We start from the raw sequence: 24022 nt of genomic DNA, 5'->3' as shown, positions 1-24022 counted from the left end.
GAACACAGAATTTAAAGATATAACCACTTCTACTTCGCCGGCCGCGGTGGTCTAGCGGTTTTCACGCTGCAGTCCGGAACCGCGGGACTGCTACGGTCGCAGGTTCGAATCCTGCCTCGGGCATGGGTGTGTGTGATGTCTTCAGGTTAGTTAGGTTTAAGTAGTTCTAACTTCTAGGGGACTTAGAGCCATTTGCTCAGAGCCATTTGCACCATTTTGAGCTTCTACTTCACGAAGAATACTTTAAAATAAGCATAAAGTAAATTATGGTCCACAGCCGTGAATCAGCATATGATACACGTAATGTATGTAAGACGTGTTGTCATACTAACTAAAAATCCAGGGTTAGTCACGAATATAGGTGAAATTAGCTGTACACGGCTTCTCACGTCATACCTAGCGCTACATACGCGCAACCCTTGTATAGGGCGCCTTCAGCTTCGTAAATTATGCGACAACGCATGTTATGTACTTTACATTACATATACATGATACGCCATCCGTAGTTATGAGTCATTCTTTATGTTTATTTTTAAGTATACTTTTGACAAATGGAATAGATGCGATTTTTAAACTGTATGTTTGTAATTTTATGTATATGTTTTACAATGTTTCTGGAGACGGAAGATATATGTGAAAATTTTGTGATTGCGTCAGAGAGAAAATAAAAAAAAATATCAAACAGTCAACCATGCTACTCCATACATGAAACGTCATTTCTTATACGAAGTGATAATGCTGTGTGTACGGAGTTTTCGTAATAAACAGACTCCCATCTCACTTTACCCAGGTTTTGGAGTGGCTAAACAGCAAGATCAAACTATCATTTAGGCGTGTTTAAAATAAGATTTTTGTATTTTTTTCATATTTCCTATTTTTTCTATTTCATTTTTTAAATCTGATATGTTATTTTTAAATTTGTAAGTTACTATGAGTTTTTAAATTTTTAAATTTGTAAGTTACTATGAGTTTTTACATTTTGTACATTCTTTTCACATATATCGTCCAACACTAATATGTGGTTTCATTCAAATTTTTGGACATAAGAAATTGCTTTCAAACAAGCCCTTCATATTTTTCTACTGTTTTTCCAGTCTTTCATCAAGTTTCATATAAGTTGTTTCTTTCGTTTGACTTCCATACTTAATTCTGACCTCATTAATGCACATACCGAGTTCTCTGCTTCCGCCTTCATACACTCGAACACGTCTTTAATTTTAGGATTCAGTTTTCAGAGAAAATTATTAATTTTGTTGTGCTAACGTTTTACAGCGCTGGTGGTATGATGGCGCCGTCTGTAGCAGTTCCAAAGGATGATCGGGTTCTCGTCATTTTCTAACCATCTATCTACAAAATAGGCGAAAAACTGAGAAAGCTTGTCGATATCCGGTGCTTGGGAACATATCACGAGCCAGCCATTGCAGACATCTTCAGGTCTAAGGGACGCCAGAGCAACACACATACGAAATTGCAGCCTTACTTCTTCGTTTCCTCTGCATTCGCAAGTTAAGTCCCAAGTCTTCAACTTTCGTCCAGATCGATTTCTTTACGTGGAAATGGCAGCCATGCGCTTGAACCGACGGGATCACAACCTTTAGTGCAGAAATCGCTGCTGATTCGAAATCAACGGTGACATTATTGGGTTTCTATTCTGGTAAATTATCAACAAAATTACGGAATTTTTTTTGTTTTACTTTGTAAGAATGCAAAAGCTACCGGATAAGATGTTCGTTTCGTACTTTGAACTTCCGAAGTCTGCATAAATAGTACATATTTGTGAAAACTGCTTTCTTGTTTAATCTTTAGAGCCTCTCTTCCTGCTTTTCCGCTAAAAACTATGATCCTACCTCCAAAGCTGTCTCACTTAAAAGAAAACTGCTGCCGTCCTTCATGATTAGTAACTCTGCTTGAAGATCAACTTCTTGTCTTCTGATTCCCGTGTGATTTGGTCCGGTGCATGTATAATATCCTCTTCATTGCTTACTCTTCTGGTATATCGTTAACTAAATCATAACCTAGATTAAGCAAGATGCCTAACGGTATATACCGGTATTTCAGAAATCGAAGTCTCGTCCTCTCGTGATCTCTTCTTCGCCTGATTCAGTGTCTTTTTTACTTCTAAGCGATTGTCATCTGGAGCCCCACATTGTTGCTCGTTTGAACTAAGCACGATACAGTCTTTCTTAAACATTCCTCGGCAATATGTTGTTCGATGTTCCGAAGAGCGCCATGTCACAGTCCCATCTGCTTTGGTTCTCTTTATGGTGTACGAGTGACGATAATAGTGAGCATATGGTTTACAATCGGTGGTTGTTCAGAGCTCCATATCGAACGTATAAGTAAACAGAGACACAAGGCGAACGAGTTGAACACTCCGAAAGTTAGACTCACACTGACAGTGACTAGCCAAGCTGTCAGTTACTTGAGTGGACGAGGACTTTCCGAGTGTAGGTAAACCATGCCCCTCAGGGAACGGTTCCGGTGATTGAAAATTCCCGGGAGCGCAGGTAGGCTCTGCCCTTAAGCAGGTAGCTTCCAGCAAAACTGGGTGCGAATTTCACAGATTTCTAGCTATGTGCAATTTTCACTGGGTGCGATTTCCACGTATCACCTCCAGATATCTACGCTAAACTTAATTGCTTGTGGGCCTTGTACTGCCACATGCGGCCGTGAATGTTCTAGCCTTGTTGTGGCTTGTGATCCTTCTTTCGCACACCCATAGTCTAGCGGTGCACTGTTTAGCCCTCCCACCCCCCCCCCCCCCCCGCACCACCACCCCCGGCTGTAGAGAGGGCGCACTAGCAAGGCATTAACTGTGTTTACTGCTGTGTGCGACGGTTTTATCGGAACCCACTCCTTGCACAGAATTCGTATACAGGATACGTTGTATTTCTTCGGTAATTCCATTCAGAGTCTTTGACACAATTTTGTAGTGTTTACCTTGTGCTCTCCAGGTGTTCACTAAATTCCATATTAAAAAAAGTGTTTTAGTTTTGTATATTACCATACCTTTGGGCTGTATATTCAGATTGATATATTTATATTTTGCCACTGTATTCTTATATTTTTAAGAGAAATAGGTTCATATGTTAATACTTTCCGAAAACTCTTGGTTGGCATGTAGAATTTCGTCGTGGTATTCACCAAGAGTCTGTGTTTCTCCTGTCGCGCTTATAAAGAACCGTTCAAAATTATTTCCATAAGCACGGTCTGTCATTCCCTCGTTTTCCTGACTCGAGTTCTTCCCCTTTATTGCCACCGTCTTGTTCCTTCTTGGAGGCGAATTATTATTAGTATTATTGCACCCCTTGGTGCTTGTTATCTGCTATAAATAAATTTTGAGAATTGTCATTATTCTTTCCACTCTCCGTTGACTGCTAAAATGGTTATTCATTGGTTCACGTGTAATTAAGTGATACTGACCTCTTTCTCTAAGACGTGGTTGTTAAGGTCATCCGAAATCCGAATAAATTCTGAAGTTTCTTTAAGACTATGAGGACCGCATCCAGACTACTACATACAAGCCCCGCCAGGGCAAATTGGCCCCATGCTTGCTTTATTGCTTATAAGGTCTGCCTGTTTTTGTGCGTATGGTCAGACTATGACAGATAACGGAATATAACACTGTAACACACATACATAGTTTTGTAGATTTTTATTAATAAAATAAATACACAAACATACACACACACACACACAGATGTAGCAGTATGATTTCCTTTCCATGAGGTACGAATTTTACACTTCTCTCTTTGTTGCCTTCTGTGGTCCGTCTTTAGTGGCTGCTGGATGATCCTCACCCGGCTCTTTATTTCTTAATGATACACAGTGCTCTTGAAATATACTTCCGCCTGCTAAGTCGCTTACTAGTCGCTTCCTCATGAACGTCTCACGAAATCAGCCAAATCAAGAATGCTATAAAATACGTGCACTGTCCATCATCCTGTACTGCCTTTGGTGGACTACATCCTTGCCATTTAATCCACAACGCCGACCCCAAACTTTTTTTCATTGTAATATTGTACTTCAGGAGTCTTCTTCTCGCTTTCGGCCATAAATACACGGAAATGAAGTGAACTCAATAACAAAATATTCTTCTGTATTTTCAATTGATAAACTGTTAGGGTTGTTCGATCATCATTTTTATACATAACAGGAGGGTAGAATGGTTATTTTCTGGTCTTTGCAGCAGGAGGCACCTCCCTTCGATTACGGTTCAAAGTACCTACTGAAGTTGTGGATGCTGCCCTCAGATGGTTTGCAAGGCTTAGCGAAGCATGGTAAGTATGGTAAGTGTCGCTAATGATATACTAAGATTTGCCTAAGTATTGTTCCATAAGCCTAAGGATTACATTTTCACCTAGGCCTTGGTCAGCTAGTCGAAGGGGATCAGTACCAGTGTATGGGAATCCATTGAGTATGTACGAGGGTCAGTGAAATGAAAACCTTAAATATTTTTTAAATATTATTTATTGTGCAGAAGTGGCACAAAGCTATATCACGTTTCAAAATAATCTCCCCCACGCTCTATGCAAGTCTTCCAGCGATTACAAAGTGCATAAATTCCTTTAGAAAAAAATTCTTTTGGTAGTCCGCGCAACCACTCATACACCGCGTGGCGTACCTCTTCATCACAACGGAACTTCTTTCCTCCCATTGCGTCTTTGAGTGGTCCAAACATATGGAAATCACTTGGGGCAAGGTCTGGTGAGTATGGTGGATGAGGAAGACACTAAAAATCCAGGTCTGTGATTGTTGCAACTGTTGTACGGGGAATGTGGTGCCTTGCATTGCCATGTTGCAAAAGGACACCTGCTGACAGAAACCTGCATAAACATGTGCAATGTCATTCAGTGTCACTGGGCAGTTTTCCTTCACTATGGCTTCAACTGCTGCTATGTTCTGTGGAGTCACAACTCGTTGTGCCTGACCTGGACAAGGAGCATCTTCCACTGAAGTCACACCATTTCCGAACTTCCTACTCCATTCGTAGACTTGCTGCTGTGACAAACATGCATCACCGTAGTGAACATTCATCGTCGATGAATTTCAATAGGTTTCACACCTTCGCTACTCAAAAACCAAATAACAGAACGCTGTTCTTCCCTGGTGCAAGTCGCAAGGGGGGCGGTCATCTTTATACTGATACTGCGACGGCGTGTGTGCATTTGCACTATGCTGCCATCTACAGGCCATTCTGAACGCTGTTTGCAGCACCCTTACCAGCTTACAGGATAACGACGCGAAATTTCGATTTGTTATTACAAATTTGAGGTTTTCATTTGACTCACCCTCGTATTTACTCGAAACACATGCAGGTAACCAGAATTTTATACCAAACTTGTCTGACTTGCTTGCAACATATAAAGTGATTAGGCATGTAGTTTTAGACGGAAGTTCACCGACTGTTAGGTAAGGTTCCATCAGTTGTGCGATATGGTTCTGCTTTATGGCAAGAAGCACAGTTCTCGGTGAAAGCATTCCAAATATCAGGGACAAGAGAAAATTTGTCAGTTTTGAGGCGTTCAAATCTAGTGGGCTTGGAGTCAAACCTCATACACTTTGTTATTTCGAAACCTCTGTTTCACCCCATAGTTTGTCTGAAAAACAAAGGACCTCATAGTGTTGACTTGAAAAAGTAACGGATCGGATCGGTAAGATTTTACAGAATCATGACATCAGATCGGTCCTCAGGCCAACAAAGAAAATAAGTCAATTACTCTGATCTGTGAAGGATAAACGTCCTTCTCTGTCGACATGGGGCGCATACAAAATTCCGTGTACGTGTGGTAAAGTTTACATCGGAACTGCCAAGAAGAGAGTAAATACACGGCTAAAAGAGCACAAAAGTCTTTTCCGACTAGAAGAAATAGAGAAATGAACTGTAATAGAACACGCTCTTCAGTCAGAAAACCACTAAGTGAAGTTTTCTGGAACATAAAATTTATCTACAACATTAAATTATTATCCACGACCATGTAGAGAAGCCATAGAAATTTATAAGCATCAGCATAATTTTAACAGGAAGGAGGAGGCAATGAAATAGCGACATATGGACAGTAGCTCTACAGAATCGCTAGACAATTTTATCTTTGACAGGACGACAATAGATAGTTAAGTTTTATCTTTGACAAGGATTATATCTGCCCAACACGTGTTACTTTGACAACGCCCCTTTTTTTCCATATATATGTCGCTCTCGTATGTCCGACCGGTCATTTGGCAAGACTCAGCAGAGGAGCGCCTCTGAGGATGTCCAGCGCAGTCCTGGACGAAACGTCGGGAACAGAATACTTTCTTAGACCACGACCTCACATCGGGAAAAGTTCGCCAGCAGCCATATTTAATGGTCTGCAGTTATTCATCAATTCCTTTGCGGTATGTCTTTACTTTTACTACGATAATGTTTTCTTCCGTTTGTAAGTGGCTTCAAGATACAATCTCCACTATTTATTTGTTATTACCGTTAGTCTTTATCTATTTTTTACCGTACATGGTAATTTAGTTTACGTACTGTGTCTGATCAAGGAGCGGTGTTCTTGCTGGTTCGCACGTGGAATAACATTGTGCGACGTTGTTTAATACTAGGCTAGTCGTAGATAGCAGAAACTTGAATGTCCACGGCCATGCGGTTCTAGTGAAGATACCCTGAACGAAACTTACCTGATGTAATGCCAGTGGTTTACAAAGTTTTCTGTGGTATAAGATCTAAAGGATGTTCTAATGTGGGTACCAGGAGTAGCCTTGTGTTGTAGTCCAGAATGGGGTTCTAATAAATTACGTTTAGAGTATGTAGGACTTACGTCTTTGGTTACGAGATTCTGTTAATAGTTTGATTTAAAAGTAAAGAACAAGAATAGCTGTTTTTTATATTGCTTACCTCCATGATCTTTCTCATTCAGTATATTTGGCATTTATTGAATTCTCCAGGCTGTGTGCTTACGTTAAATGTTTTAATCGTCCTTTTCTGTCTTGATTCGGGATTTATAGCGGCCGCCTAAACGATAACAGTTTTTGTGGATTTACCAACGTGTTGTTGCAAGTATTAGGAAGACGGATGATAGCGTCCTGTGGATGATAGCACCCTGTTGATGCGAACAGTTGCTCCGGAATTGGCTTTAAGTAACGTAAACATGAATAAGAGGGTCGAACTTGACCTGGATAACGCCATTGTCACATAATTTTAACAGCTTGAAGTGTTGATGAAAGCAGCTGATTTTAGCATCTCGTAAATGAGTTTCGCTTCGTCACTTGTTCAATACGTCCGAAAGAATAGTCCATGGTGGCTCTGCGTGTACTGACGGGAGATCACGATTGCCAAATATTTCCTGTAGAAAATCCACTACAGCAGTAGCCGTATGACGTGTTGCGTCATCTTGCGTAACTCGCTGTCTGCTCGTTGGAAGACTAGGGGAAAGAAGATGTGGGGCCATGTCTGGATAGACCTACCCACACAGTCACTTTTTCCGCAGCGGTCATTTTTCCATGATCATGAACATTTTGTGGTTTATCTCTACCAAAAAATTTAACATTTTGTTGGTTTACTGGTCGATTCAGATGGAAACAACTAGCAATGTGTAGATTTGAATGTCTACAACTGTCAGATGGAAAGGAAATGAAATGAACGTTTGGCGTCATTCACCGGGAAGCCCCTTATGGGGCAGAGCCGGCCGCCTTGGTGCAGGTCTTATTACATTCGACGCCACATTGACATCGGATGGGGATGAAATGATGATGAAGACCACACAACACCCACAATCCCCGACCCAGCCGGGAATCGAACCCAGACACCTCAGTACGGCAAATTCGTCACGCTGACCATTCACCTATCGGGGCGGGCAACTATCAGATACTGAAAACGTATTATAATATACGTGAATCAGTAAATTATCGAACAAATTTTAGACGTTGCCGAAAACAGTATTGCAACCAACAAATATAAAGAGCAACAATAGTTTACTCAAAGTTTCAAATGTTCATAAACAACGTCAGGACGGCAATAAGGCCGAAATAGCCGGCCGCGGTGGTCTAGCGGTTCTGGCGCGGAACCGCGGGACTGCTACGGTCGCAGGTTCGAATCCTGCCTCGGGCATGGGTGTGTGTGATATCCTTAGGTTAGTTAGGTTTAAGTAGTTCTAAGTTCTAGGGGACTTATGACCTAAGATGTTGAGTCCCATAGTGCTCAGAGCCATTTTAAGCTTAAATACTCAAATAAAATATCATGTAGCATACTGTTTTCCAATAATGTGTATAATGTCATACTGTGATACAATATATGCAACAGGTTTTACAATAAAGAAATAAGATTCAACTGATAACCACGTGTTGAACATTATTTCATCTCTTCCTTCTGTCCATAACAAATACGCCAGTCTTCACTGTTTGTTCTGCTCAGTCAGCTTCTGTAACAGTCATTTTTTAAGGGAAGAGCTTGAGATCATTCTGTAAAATTCTTTACACAGAACGACGGGATATCGCTATTTCCCTTGCTGTCCGGACGACTTGTTTGGACTTTGTTGAACCACGACCTGTAGCATTGCAATGTTTTTCGAAGAGCGAACAGCCGGTGCCCGAAGTCGTTACCCTTCCAACAAACTGTCTTCTTCTTCAGATTTTCTCGTTAATTGCGTTCCTTGACGCAGCCCAACGCCTGTGGAATATTGCCCTAAATCTTTTTTCGTGTTGCTGTAACATTTTCCAATTCAGCATGAAGGACAACTGCATTAACACGCTGCTGAACTCATAAACATCCGTGCTCGGCCATGGTGAAACGCTACCTGTGAAATAAGGAACTGGCGATATTGTAGTAACAAGACCTCGTCAGATATTTCAATGAAACAAAACAAGTTGGAGCGTCATTTGAAAGAAATTTAACTGGCGGTACAATTTTAATTCGATGTTAAAATGTGTCAACTATTTGTGTGTCAGGCTGTACACTGTATTCCTTTGAGGAAATATTTATTGGCGAATTTTAAGTTAGTGTTTGACCGCTTATTAGAAGATAAACGTCTGTGTCTTTTTTTTTTTTTTTTTTTTTTTTGGGACCGCAATTAAGGGTAAACACTGACCATTGTGTGACTGCCTGCATGCAAAAGTGGAATACGACTATGGATTCCGTACGCCTTCCATAGCGGTCCCACTGCGGACGTTTCCTTTTGAAGTTCACGGCGCACGGATCGCTGGCGCCAGAATCGTGACGCGGCGCTGACAGGAAACCGCACCGGCGCTGTCAGGGCCGGCTGCGCGCTGCAGATAGCGGACGGCTCGCCGATTTATGGCCGGCCGCTGTCCACCCCGGGGCGTGTTCCCGCTCCTATTCTGGAATCACTTTACACACATCAGCCGCTATCCGACGATTCTCGATCGCCTGTTCCATTAGTACTCAGCACTGCGGGGAAGCAGTTCCAATGCAGGACAGCTTTCATTCAATAGTCAGTGTTCCACAGGTTTTATGAGATTTAGAATTCATATTGTTAGAGTTCATATTGTTCCATAACAGGAAACAGGACGTCAGTAGATGGATAGAACATATCGCAGTATTAGTTGGTCGTACCGAAATTCATTGTTTGCCAGGCGCGTGGGGAAAAGACTAAGACGGCTCAAATGATATGTAAAGCATTTTTTTTAAAATTATTATTCCTTTTAAACATCCATATCGGTACAGTATAAGTAAATGACCGTACGGTATGTCTGGCTGTTGAATGAAACATTAAGTGATACGGGAGGGTAGTAAATGAAGAGGAAAGGACGCTTTGTGACAGCTATCTCTCCTTGATATACTGGAAGGCAAAGAATGTCTGCGAAGTTGACAGAAACTTTCAAACAGGGAAGTAGGTGGCTTAATACTTTCACCCGCAAACGCTCAGGAAAGACCAACCGCTATTCGGTAAATAACAGATTGCCTAATAAAGTGGATAAACTAACAGCAATATGTACGTTCTCTACTTTACATTTTTATGAATTTCAAATACACATGGATTTAAACCGGAAACACAGCGCGGTGGACAGTGTAAATACAACCCAGCAGGAAAAGATACTTCAGCTTTATATGACTGTGGCAGTGAAATGTTTTCTCCATGAAAAGGACCAAGGGATAAGCAGGAGAAAAATCAGATTCTAGAGAATGTAAATGAGATAATGTAGGTCAGTCTACAAACAAGAAGGGACGGCACGAAAAAGATGCGGCTATTTGACTACAGCAAACTTCTGAAGCTCAGAATCAGAGTTCATACTTATTATAACCTCTTCCTTCCCTGCAGTTTTCTCGTCCACAGGTCCCGCAAGTACCAAGGATGTTTATTCATGATGTTTTCACTTATGTAGTATCATCCCATCCCCTCCTGTTTTCCGTATAACACTATCGTCGACGGTCATGCGGGGGATCTACTCATTCATCCTATCACTGCATTTAACTTTCTGCATCTTTCAGTAATATCTCATTTCAGACGTTTTGGCTCTCTTCTCCAGTGGTTTTCCCAGAGACCATAATTCATTACCATATTCCAAACATACATTTAAAGTAACTTTTTTTTCTCATTTAAGTTACCAGTAAACTTCTTTTGGAGAAGAACTGCCTCTTTCCGTGTGCTAGTATGACACTTATATCGTCCTCCGTATCCCACCATGTATAACTAATAGTTTCCTACTCAACATTAAAGGTGAACATTTCTCCCTCTCTTGGCTTACGAAACAACTAGATTACTCCTTACCTCGCCGTCAGATCCTTCGTAGTATCCCGATATCCACACTACACTGCCCTCCAAATATATGAATCCGCTATCTTCGGCGCTATTCGACCCTGCACTTCTACATGTAAAAGGAAAGAAGGATTAGGCTGTAATCTGCTGGCGAAGTCGACTACGTTAGAGACGGAGGAAAACGCCGAGGGCTGCTATGATATCAAGTGTATCCCTTTCTAGATAACCACCCCTGAATTTGCCTTAAACTATTTACGGAAATCACGAAAAACCTGAATCTATATGGCTGAACAAGGAATTCACACCGTTCTACCGAATACGAGTCAGTTTTTTACGAATCCACTCTGTTCTTATGCCTCTCTGTTGTACACATCTTATTGTTCGATATAAAATTGATAAGTCTGTTTTGTTTATCATGAAATTTAAGTAATCTGTATCCACACACATTATAAAAATGTGTGTACGTATGTTCCACATCTGCTCCTAAACCACTGGACTGATTTCAACCAAGCTTGATACACATATCACTTACTGCGTGCAAAAAGTTACTGTGGGAGCAAGAATTACCGACCTATCGCAGTAGTGGGGGTACGGGTGAAAAATAAGTGTAGCTCAAGACGCACAATTACTCAGTTTTATATAGAATGTTTTGTTTCATTTGCTGGATCTATGTGATTTACGGCTTTTCTTTCAACTAAATTTGTTAGATATCTACCTTTGAAATGAAGTACTTGAGAATGAGAATACTTAGTGATTTGTAGCGAACATTACACATTACTTCAACCCTTTACAAAATGATTAGAGGAAAAAAGCTTTTTGCTTACTACGTATTCGGTGCTCAGGCAGTAAAACCGCCGCATCAGGGATGACGTTTTATTACGTCTCTACTACTGACACTATCCACGACACATTTAGTAGACAGTTTTCACATGTACCATTGAATGTCCTTGCCAAATTATTTCATTGTACCACACATAGTTGATGAGACATAAGGTCATAAACACTGAGATGCAAGACAAATAACCACATCATGCATGACATTTAAATTTATTATTTCTTTGCTTCTAACTCTGGTGGTAATTTATTTCGCAGACAGTATCCAAGTATGCCACAGGAAGCAGCTACAAACTTATATCAGCGCAGGAAATATAGTTCAGGTTGTATGACGTCATAAACACTAAGCTGCATGAGAACGAAACTGCGGGTCGAAATTCATTAGGTGAACTATGTGTACAATTGAGTATGAAGTATGTTAAATATCAAATTTGTTTGTGTGCTCATCATCCGCTTTTGTAAATAAAAATCACATTTTTCTTGCAGCTGTTTATTTTATTTGTTCCAGATGCGTTTCGTCTTCTACTTTAAAGGAATCTTCTGTCGAATATAGAATAATGCAGTTCTGTTTTTATATTTAACGATTATGAAACAGTTCACGTCTTATTTTTTACATAATAAATGATTACTTACAATTATTTGAGTTTTTGGTTGGCATCTGCGGTTACTCTCGTCTGGTCATATGCTGGAAGTCGCGCTATAATTTCACTTACGAAACATAAGCAGATTTTTCACGATACGAACTTTTTTTTTACCATTTTTACGTTGTTTTGGGCTGATTGCTGTGGTGTACTATTATTCTGATGTCACTAGCTGTGGATATTTTTCCCAAAACTGTGATATGGAGTCGTAACTACTGCATGCTCACATTATATCTCTTCCTATTTGGTTTGTTTGTGTACCGGGTGATCAAAGAGGCAGTATAAATTCGAAAACTTAATAAATCACGGAATAATGTAGATAGAGAGGTAAAAATTGAAACAATGCTTGGAATTCTGTGGATATTTTTCCCAAAACTGTGATCTGGAGTCGTAACTACTGCATGCTCACATTATATCTCTTCCTATTTGGTTTGTTTATGTACCGGGTGATCAAAAAGGCAATATAAATTCGAAAACTTAATAAACCACGGAATAATGTAGATAGAGAGGTAAAAACTGAAACACATGCTTGGAATGACATGGGGCATTATTAGAAACCAAAAAAAAACAAAGTTCACAAAATGTCCGATAGATGGCGCTGTACAGCAAAACGTGTGACTGCGCATGACAATCGTGTATAAAAGAAGCTGTAATGAGAGAGAGAATCAGATGCGCCAGCGGTCGCAGCATGTTGACGTTACCTGAAAAGGCGCTTTTAGTGAAGCTGTATTATCAGACTGAGGAATGTGCTAGTTCAGCGTGACGATCCTATCGCCATAGGAAGGGGATTCGAACGGGTAAAGGTCCGTTGACAAATGCAGCTGTGGCGAGAATGATTTCGAAGTTCGAAGACACGGGTTGTTTAGACGATAGACCTCGTAGTGGCCGACCGAACACACGGCGTAATGCTGCTGAGACAGTTCAGGAAGAAATGCAGACTGTAGCGGGTTCGTCTATGCACGGGGAAGTCAGCGCTCGTGCAGTCGCACGTCGCACCGGCATTCCATACACTACTGTTTGGTTGGCACTTAGGCGTACCCTCCTATACCATTCGTACAAAATCCATTGGCATCATGAACTGTTACCTGGCGATTTAGTGAAGCGGTGGGCATTTGCGGTGTGGGAGTTTCAAAAGATGGCGGAAGATGACGATTGGTTGAGTAGCGTGTTGTGGACCGACGAAGCTCATTTCACGCTCCGAGGGTCTGTCAACGCCCACAACTGCAGAATGTGGGCTACCGAAAATCCTATAACTGTCGTGGAAACTCCATTGCACGACGAGAAAGTCACGGTATGGGTTGGATTTACCACATCTACCGTTACCGGGCCTTTTTTCTTCGAGGAAATGCGTGATTCTGGTTTTGTAACTGCTACCGTGACCAGTGGGAGGTACGCCGATATGTTACAGAATCGCATCATCCCCAGCCTGGCCGATAAACACTTGCTGGAACGTAAGATGTTCATGCAGGATGGCGCTCCACCCTATATGGCTAGACGCGTGAAAGGTCTCTTGCGCACGTTGTTTGGTGATGATCGTGTGCTCAGCCGCCACTTTCGTCATTCTTGGCCTCCCAGGTCCCCAGACCTCAGTCCGTGCGATTATTGGCTTTGGGGTTACCTGAAGTCGCAAGTGTATCGTGATCGACCGACATCTCTAGGGATGCTGAAAGACAACATCCGACGCCAATGCCTCACCATAACTCGGGAAATGCTTTACAGTGCTGTTCACAACATTATTCCTCGACTACAGCGATTGTTGAGGAATGATGGTGGACATATTGAGCATTTCCTGTAAAGAACATCATCTTCGCTTTGTCTTACTTTGTTATGTTAATTATTGCTATTCTGATCAGATGAAGCGCCATCTGTCGGACATTTTTTGAACTTTTGTATGTTTTTGGTTCTAATACAACCCCATGTCATTCCAAGCATGTGTGTCAATTTTTACCTCTCTATCTACATTATTCCGTGATTTATTCAGTTTCAAAATTTATACTGACTTTTTGATCACCCGGTATATGTTTCCAACCTAACGAATTATATGCTGAAAACTAGCGTCTGTCCATTTGTGTGTGTGTGTGTGTGTGTGTGTGTGTGTGTGTGTCACGCGTGCGTGCGCGCGCGTAATGGAGAGAGGGGGGGAGAGACAGACAGACAGAGAGAGAGAGCTGAAGGGGTGGATAGTGTATATCTACGGACTTTCGTTATTGCAAGTTTTAGTATTCAGCTGATCGGAGTTTTGGTTTAAATGTTTTGCAGAAGGGTTCTTGGAAGAGTAGGAAAAGGATTGGGTTGTATTATTATGATAATTATCATCTGCTGGAGTGTTATTCTACTACTTTATCTATTAATGTACTCACTGAGTTGTATGTTCTGTATACTTGATCATTCAACAGGGCTTTATTTTCTGTTTTGGTTTGTTGCATGTGGTAATTTTCTCGTTGGGTTAGAAGTTCTTACAGATAATATATGTGTATGTAAGAGGGTAAACAACAATTAAGGTCTTAATTGTATCGTCCAGGAAGTATGTATAGAAGCTGTACGAGAAAGAGACTGATCCCTCGAATAGTTAATAAGAAGTGTTTATTAGCTGTTTTACGTTCTCAGGGATGTCTACAAGGTCACATGGAGAATATGCCAATAAGTAAGTTAATGAAAAGACAATACTGCTGCCAGGATGAATGGGCGAAGTGATAAAGTTAATAACAACCGAAAAAATATATGCAGTATTCTTCTTAAACTGCTTTAAAATGGCTGTATGTTACTCAGTTAAACACGAAACTGTGAAATGTCAAAATAAATTAGTGAAAGGCTATTATACTAATTGACTTCCATTTAATTACCTCCACTCTGAGGCTGTGAAAAGTGATACCAAGACATGAGATCAGTAGTAGGAAGACTAAATCTACAGCTTCCGTTCACACTGAGTATACTGGGAAGGCTTCGTACATTTTTACATGGAGAACACCTACAAGACCCTTAAGTGGTTCGTTCCAGAATGCTATTAGAATTTTTTGACTCCTCCAGGACGACTACAAACTTGAACGCAATATTGTTTGATTTGTAACCTAATGATATGAAAGCAACCGAATGATATGATCAACGGAAGTGTTGCATAGATCATTCGAAATCTTATCTGAGAATGGTTGGGCAAAGGACAACGCGCGTTTTGCGAAATATTGCTTCGAAAGAGTAAAGAACGATTTCGTGAACAGACTGTATAAAAATTTCATAGGCGCAATTCACCGTTTTCGATAAGTTTTGCTCATCGGACGCGAGCGCCCTCAGAAACTCACTGACTTGGTGGCAAGCAGTACGTTTAAACCACTACTAAATACCAATGTGAACACAAAGTAGTGTTAGTTGCATGTACTGATATGCGGAACCAGACAAGTAAATCAATTAATATGCGTCCTCCGATAGTTTCTCAGGACATTAATTTCCACGATATGTCACCTGCAAGAATTGCCTGCGTCTGCTAAATCTCAATGTCTCCATTTACCTCACACAAGGACCTTAAGAACAGGGTGGGTGAGAATTCTGGGATGTACGCACGAGCGCAGCAAGTGCCGTTCTTCTGCTGGAGGTTAACGAGTGGAACGGGGAAGAGAATAAAAAATAAAGACTTTCTAAATATACCTGTGTGTGTGTGTGTAATGAACGGATTTATGGAGCATTTCGTGGTTATTTTTTATTTGGCGGCTTACTTGGGATATACAGGGATATTTTTCTACATATGTTACTTACGTATTTTTTGGAAGCTCTCATAAATTGCTCGTCGCTTATCACGCTTTGCGAACCTGTACCTACGCGCCGCGCTTTCGAGAGAGAGAAAAAAAATTAATGCCACTGGTACCTGTGGCTGCGTTACCTCCCAACTAATTGTTTGCAGCTTTTACTATGCAGCTGTTAACTCTCACAGGCGGAGGATGTAAAAGTTTTCCGGATTATTTTCCGTACAGAAATGGACAGTTAGGAGTTTACGAGCTTACGACTCTCAACAGCGGTAGATCTGCTCCATCGTGGCGACCTAAAGGCCATGAGATCCAGCTAGCTGATAAGCTCATCCCTGAATCAAAGTTTGTTTTATAATCCTGTCGATGTAGTATTGCGGTGACCGTTTGGTGTCACATCCTATGGAAGCGGTGATTACAGTCTATATGTGCGACTACATTCCGAAGTCCACCTGACAGTGTATAGAAGAGGGTACATCTGGTACCAATAAATGATCGCGAATGGCACATTGGAAGACTTTCTCGAATTTTCTCTTTGTGGTCATCTCGCGTAACGTATGCGTGAGAAAGAAACGTCCTCTGTGGGAATGTCAAAAATATATACCTCCTTGATGCATAAACCATCTCTCGTAGCGTCTGGCATTGTATCTTTGTGGACCATCTATCTAACGATCATGTGCCAACTAAACGAACTCCTGACGAGACGCGCCGCTCTTCGTTGGTTCCTGACGATGTCTGCTATTAATCGAAGCTGGCAATGGTCGCAGACTGATAGCCAATATTCAGGAATATGTCTAACAAATTCTTAGTATTCCACTCTACTCTATTCCGTTCTTATCATCTTTACTTAATAACCTGTTCACTGATTTATGTGCATATGTAAACTATTCACTGAGTTTGCTTTAGGCGAGCAATATGAATAATCGATCCTTCAATAAGGGCTTAAATCTACAGTGTCCATCTGAAACCTTAATTTTTCAGATGAGCCATATAGGTATTTAAGGTTGTGTACTCGTTTTCTGCTGTTTAGGTGGCAACAAACTGATTTCATTTGATGACTTACTACACTTACTATCATTGCTATATACCGGCATCAGCATCGTATTTTGGTTGACTCCTCTGGGATAGAATTTCAGTTGTAATTCATTCCTGGTTTTATTTCGGAATTGGGTGTCCCAATAAACATTCGAGGCCTTAGATATGCAGAGACTCTAAGCTCTAGATTGTGCAGTAACAGTAACAGCAGGAGTTGAGCAATCAATAGGTGTGTGGATGAACATTTGATGTACCAGTAGGCAGCGGTAGACACGATATCACAGCGTGTCTAAGCTGACTCCGTGTCCCAAACTGCCCATGTTGCTGTTTCGCTGGGAGGCCACGTTTGTGCAGACCCATCCTCGCTACTGTTTTTGTAGAGCAGCTGTGTCCAAGCAGCCGCCTGTCCACACTGCACTCCCCTGCCAGCGCTGCTGCTCCGCTGGGATGCCACGTCTAGGCAACTCCCTGTCTACTCTGGAGTTGTCGCAGACCCACCACACCTGTCCCACCGTCAGGCCGTGCTGCAATCTGCGCAGAGCTGCCGCGCGTGTCGGCAGCAATATCTCACCAAGTCAAAGCATCAGAGTGTCATCATGCCTTTCTACACCCACAGCACCAAAGTGTCATCATTCCTATCTATGCTGCTCCCCTGACTACAATGGAACCATTACAGGACCAGCTGTCTCCACCACAGTCTGTTGGTGTTGCAGTGCTTGTGCACTATTGCATCCATGCCCCATCACCTCGGTGCCACCATCTCTGTGCTGCGTCGCCTCCATGCTGCTGTCATCATGCCACAGTGTCTCCATGTTATTGTCTCTAGGAGTGTCATCTCCGAGCTCTCTTCTACATGCCATATTGCTTTTATGCCACTGCCTTCGTGCTACAGCATCCCTGTGTCACCACCTCCAGGCCATGTCACTGCGTTTGTGCCACAGCAGCTCCGCCCTGGTACCTCTGCGCTACATCCCTGTGTTGCTACCTCCAAGCAGCATCGTTCCTGTGTTGCAACATCTCTGTGCTGCCACTTCCATACCACAGCACTCTCAGACCACCAAGCCCATGACGCATCATTCCCGTGACACTTCCCTCTGTTCTATAATGTCTCTTCTCCATTGATCATACCAGACGTCACCTTCTCTACACCATACCAACATAGAAGTTAGCGAGAGAAATTTAAGAACAGCAGCAGTTGCATTTCTTCGCTTGTGTTTTTAATCATTAGGTATGGTTGAAAAACTAAAATCTATGGCTGATTTTGTGGTGTTAAGAAATGTATTCTATGAATTAAACATTCAAAAACCGGAAGTAGGGATGGAAAAGCATGGGTTAACGGATAAGGAATGTTAGATGCTGTCAAACGTCTTGGATAAGTGCAGGAAGAATATGAGGTACGTATTTAAAAGTATTTGGCGGGAAAAAAGGCAGAGGCAAAGTGTTTGAATGTAAATTTATGTGAGGAGGGCCTTAAAGATAAGTCTAGGGCGGGAGATGAGTCTTGTTAGAAGAGAAAGATGTAGTTTAATAAAATCCATGTTCTTCGATGTAGCTGGGAGTAGGAAGAACAGTTGTGCTAAGTTTTTCTATGAGGGGGAAGTAATTCAGTTTAAAAGAAGCCGATTTCAACATGGGGGTGGAGCATGGAAATTTGCTAGTAAAATTTGCCATGGTATGTGGAATGTGTGCGTATGATGAGTTTTGCAATGGAGACAGCAAATTTTATGCAGCATGGTGCTTGGAAGTTTCCTGAAAAAGCTATATTGATCATGTAGTTTATTTTGTAAAGGTGTAGAAGGAAACAGGGAGACCTGTCTGTGACAGAAGGGGTTTACTACACGGAAAGAAGACTGTGGATAGGAAGAAAGAAATGTATCTGATAAATAGGAGAAATATGCACAGGCTGCAGAGTACGTAGTAATAATTAAAGTTGTGGGTTTTTCGTTTGTTATGTTACATTGTGTGATGGATTTAACGAAGGTGGAATGAAAGTTAACTCAGTGAGTTGGCATCTATTGCAGTAAGTAGCGGCTGTGTTAGGGGCAGTTGTGTTGCCAGAAGTGGGAATAGGGGTAGATAAGGAGATTAGGAGCAATTTAGTTAGTGGCAAATAAATTACCAATGACGACTTACAGTACTGAGCCTGATCTAAGAGAGTTTGTAATGATAATGGTACTCTTCGATCATTGTGTAGTAAATGGGCCTGTTCAAAATGAACGTGTGGCATAGACTGAGGTTTTATTAGTGATTAAGCAGTGGATGATGTGTCGATTCTTCGTTTATCTTTATATTGGCCTCTTCAAAGGGAGCATGTACCTGATACTGATATTATATTGGTGTAGGCGCAGCGGATGATAAGGGCATTCTTCACGTTTATTGCAGTTGCCCCTTTACCAGTGGATGTATCATGTGATATAAATTAGGTTAGTGATGAATGGGTGAGTCAAGTAGGAATTAGTTGTTGAGATAGAGGTGTTGTCAATGAAATTTGCACTGAGGTAAGGGCACAGTTTTGATTATTTCATGTTTCTAGATAAGGATTTTGGTAGCAATTGGGTAGAGGCGGAAGAAGCAGAATTGTGTATTTTTATTTATCGTGTTTCTGCGTCTTTGTAATTATTTTAGGATTTCCAGTACGAGTAGATAAGTTATCACATATATTGTATGTTCCAATATGCATACCTGGTATGAAGACGTCAGAAATTTATCCGTACGAAAATGGAAAATAGAAAAGCGAATTAAATGATTCAGTTCACATAAGAGTATGTACATTAGCAGAAGTAAAAGTTGATTTGATGCATATTGCGTATGCGAAGGAATGTAGTAGATAGTATTTATTTTATCAAAAATAAAGTATGCATTTTGTTATGTAAATGAGGATCTGAGGGACGTAGACACTGATGTGAGTGGACACATACAGTTGTTCAGCTTGCGTAAAACACTGTATGTCAGCTGAAAGTAATTTTTGAGCGTTTCTTCTATTTGTGGGTGTATCTATATGGGCATACAAGTCAAATATGAATGTGTTAATATCAGTCATGATTGTCAGAGTATGAGCTGAAATTAGTTTATATATTCTTCGTTGCCAGTCATGAAGACAAAGGATATTTCGAAGTACACGCTATACACCAAAAGTGTGCAAATACTGAAATTTTATATATACATATTTTACTAGTTGCCTTAAAAAATCTCAGTCAGGAGCTACGCACTGTGTAAATCCAAGAAAGGTTTCACATAGCCTGATCACTTGGGAGTCTTGGGTCTGTGAATCTGAGCACAAACGTATTGGGATTCGTTGTATATTTGATAGATGGCTTAGTTGGGAACAGGTGCACAGCACTGCTTGATGTACAATGAGAGGCAAAAAGTTGCTCAGCACGACGGGACCTGATTAAATGGTCCTTTAATCTTCTGAGAGCAGTTCTCGACGAGCCCGGGAAATGCGAAGCTCTCCTTAATTACCGTATGAGACATAAAGGAGCATTCTGGGCCACCATGACCAATTCTTCATCTTGTCTCCGTGTACAGACTCACGGTCTTGCAGGTACTGGGCGTCGCTATCTCTATTGTGTTACCCGTCTCCCTGTTGTGGAATCATTAACATTATAGCGACGTCCTGCCTCAGATACACTAACACCGTTTTCAAAGAGAGCAATTATTCGCTCGCGAACATTCACATCGGCCATTTTGAAGCAGACACACGACGTATGGCAATCAGCTGATACATTTCTCTTAGCTGAAAACTATAGGGATACCAGGTGGCGGTCGAAGTAATTACAAATAAATACATCAATTTTCAATATTTTTACTATGAACATTTTTCTAAGATTAGACTATTATAGAATGGAATCTTTTGAAAGAATCTGGACACTAGAAAAGCCGACACCTACCGAGCGAGGTGGCGCAGTGGTTAGACACTGGACTCGCATTCGGGAGGACGACGGTTCAATCCCGCGTCCGGCCATCCTGATTTAGGTTTTCCGTGATTTCCCTAAATCACTCCAGGCCAATGCCGGGATGGTTCCTCTGAAACGGCACGGCCGACTTCCTTCCCCATCCTTCCCTAATCCGATGAGACCGATGACCACGCTGTCTGGTCTCCCTCCCCAAACCAACCAACCAACCAAGCCTACAACTGCACAATTTGTAGCGAATTAAGGTTTGAAATATTGCCTGCACCGGTCTAAACTTGGACATGCGCAGTGCTCCGTCCTTGGACTAAATTATTCTGGCAGGGTAATCTTTTTGCCTCTGAATGAACCTGTGTGACTGGAAGGAAGACCGCAGTTGAATTGATGCAAGAAACTGGACGCACCCATGTGAATGAAATATACAACACCCCAGCGAATCGAGTGTGCCATGTAATGATGGTATACAGGGAGAAACGTGGGCTTAACTGAAATTCATGAGCACAAGGGCGTAAATTACTCAGCGCACTTGTTAGATTTACAACTGAATAATCTACAGTTACATTTATTTAATTCTATGGCTTTATGTCCATGTGTTCTTCTAAGTAATAATCATGCTGGCTAATCTAACACCATGATTTCTTAAACGTTTGTGGCACAGTAAGTAGTCATAGTAAGAAACTGGTAAGTAAACAACGGGCAGCCTGGCACTACTTTGCAGGATATCCCACGACGAACTGATTTCGGGAGGGTAGACAAGACGTCTGTTTGCTTCGAAAACTTCCAGTTGACTCTAAATAGTGAAAAGTCTGAAATTATCTATGTGAATACTAAAATAATCCGCTAAATTTCGGTAACAACATAAATCACACAAATCTAAATACTTAGGGATTACAATAGCGAATAACGATGAACCCTCTGCCAGGCATTTAATTTTGAAGTGCGGAGCAGTTATGTAAAAGCAGAGGTAGATGGTTGACCAACAGCAGAGATACCGTCGGCATGCTTCCTTGAGTGCGAATCGATTACGGAGCACAGCGTGGGCGAGACCAGTGGGGGAGGGTAAGACGGGCGACGACTTTAGATACATCGCCAGGTCGGAGGGAGAGGACGAGGGCGAAAGGGTAAGAGCAAGATCCTAAGTTCATCAGCGCACGTGACGATGGTAATGTGCTCTCTTGCTGAAATATTGTATCCACTGAACACTGACGCGCGGCCTTTCATCCGTTGACTATTTCTTCGTGAATTACTCTTGAAGAAACTAAGCTATGGATTTGACTGTTAATTTTCTCCTGTTAAATATTCACAAAGTTTTTAGGCATATATTTTTGAGGAGACGCAATTTTGACTGGGGTATGGATGTTACACCAATTCCAGACTTAGATAAAGCTTTGAACGATGTCGAATGGAATACTCTCTTTAAAATTCTAAACGTAGCAGAGGTAAAATACAGGGAGTGAAAGGATATTTAAAACTTTTACAGAACCCAGACGGCAGCTATGAGAGTCGACGGGCATGAAAGGGATGCAGTCGTTGAGAAAGGAGTGAGACAAAGTTGTAGTCTCTCCCCGATGTTATTCAATCTGTGCACTGAGCAAGCAGTAAAGGAAACCAAAGAAAAATTTGGAGTAGAAATTAAAGTACAGGGAGCAGAAATAAAAACTTTCAAGTTCGCCCATGAGATTGTAATTCTGACAAATATAGCAAAGAACCAGGTAGAGCAGGTGAACTGAATAAACAGTGTCTTGAAAGAATGATATATGATGGACATCAATAAAAGCAAAGCAAGTGTCATGAATTGTATTCGCGTTAAATCGGGTGATTCTAAGCGGCTTAGATTAGGAAACGAGACACATAGTAGTAGATGAGCTTCGGTATTTGGGCAGAAAAATAACTGATGACGGCCGAAGTAGGGAGGATATAAAATTTCGACCGGCAATTGTAACAAAAGTGTTTCTGAAGAAGAGAAATTTTTTTAGTATAGAGCATAGATTTATGTATAAGGAAGTCTTTTCTCAAAGTATTTGTATGGGGTGTAGCTACGTCTGGAAGTGAAACACGGACGATGAGCAGTTTAGACAAGAGGAGAGTAGTAGCTTTTGAAATGTGATGCTACAGAAGAGTGCTGAAGATTAGGTGGGTAGGTTTATAACACTACTACTCCGCTCATTATATTGACATGCAATTTACCTAGTGACGACAAGGTTTATTTTTGTCACAAGGCAGACACGTGTAACACTACAGCGGTAGTAATTTTGCCAACATCAACTAAACTTGCAGTAAATGTTACCCTCTGAGAGGAATTTAGAAATTTGACCGAGTTTACCTAACGGAAAATTGGAATCGAACCTCAATTGAGTAATAATAGCCGTATGTATATGTCAGAAAGAAAAAATTCTACAATGAGTAACAGAAACTGAATACTGTTAAATGAAATAGTTATACGGTCGCTGGCATAATTAGGCAAAATAATGTAAAAGCATTATTCATCAAGAACCTGTTTTTACTAGTTCAAAGCGAACTTTCATTAAATACTGTTCCATGAAGTGCAATGAACACATCCAAATGGACAAATTACACAGTAGGTAGCAGTAGTTGTCACTTTAGAAGTTAAGTAGTCACTAGATTTGCAAATGAGCCCTTCTGTTGTTTACTTTAACCAATACTATTAGGTTTGACTAATACTGCTTAAACCTGCCCTTCACTGACCACACAAGACCAGATAGCACATAATAATAGTCAAGTACAATTAATATACACATTCACTATACAAATGCGAATAGGACACACAGTATACAATGCTTCTATCTTTGTTTCTCAGTGATTTCTTCAAGAAATATTAGCTAGAAACATACTAAGCTGATTTATTCTTTTGTTATGATGGAAAAGAAATGTGATCCCCCAAACTAGCCGCTTCATTGTAACAACAAAATTGTGTACACTTTCAAACGTATGTATCATTAAGGTAGGATTGGATAACTCTTTCAATTTGAGGTCATTTAGTTTGTACTATTTTAACACTCTTTACCCATACAACAACCTCTACAAAACAGAGACAATTACCAGTAAAATTTTACTTCAAACAACCTCTAGACACAATGTTTATAGTACCACTTGTGAAACAAGTAAGTTTTGAAAACAACTTTAAATCAGTAAACATTAGTACTCTCTTT

The sequence above is a fragment of the Schistocerca cancellata genome, chromosome 2 (genome assembly GCF_023864275.1).
Source record: "Schistocerca cancellata isolate TAMUIC-IGC-003103 chromosome 2, iqSchCanc2.1, whole genome shotgun sequence".
NCBI lineage: Eukaryota > Metazoa > Arthropoda > Insecta > Orthoptera > Acrididae > Schistocerca > Schistocerca cancellata.
The sequence above is the reverse complement of the archived record's forward strand: the minus strand, read 5'-3'. Positions refer to the sequence as shown.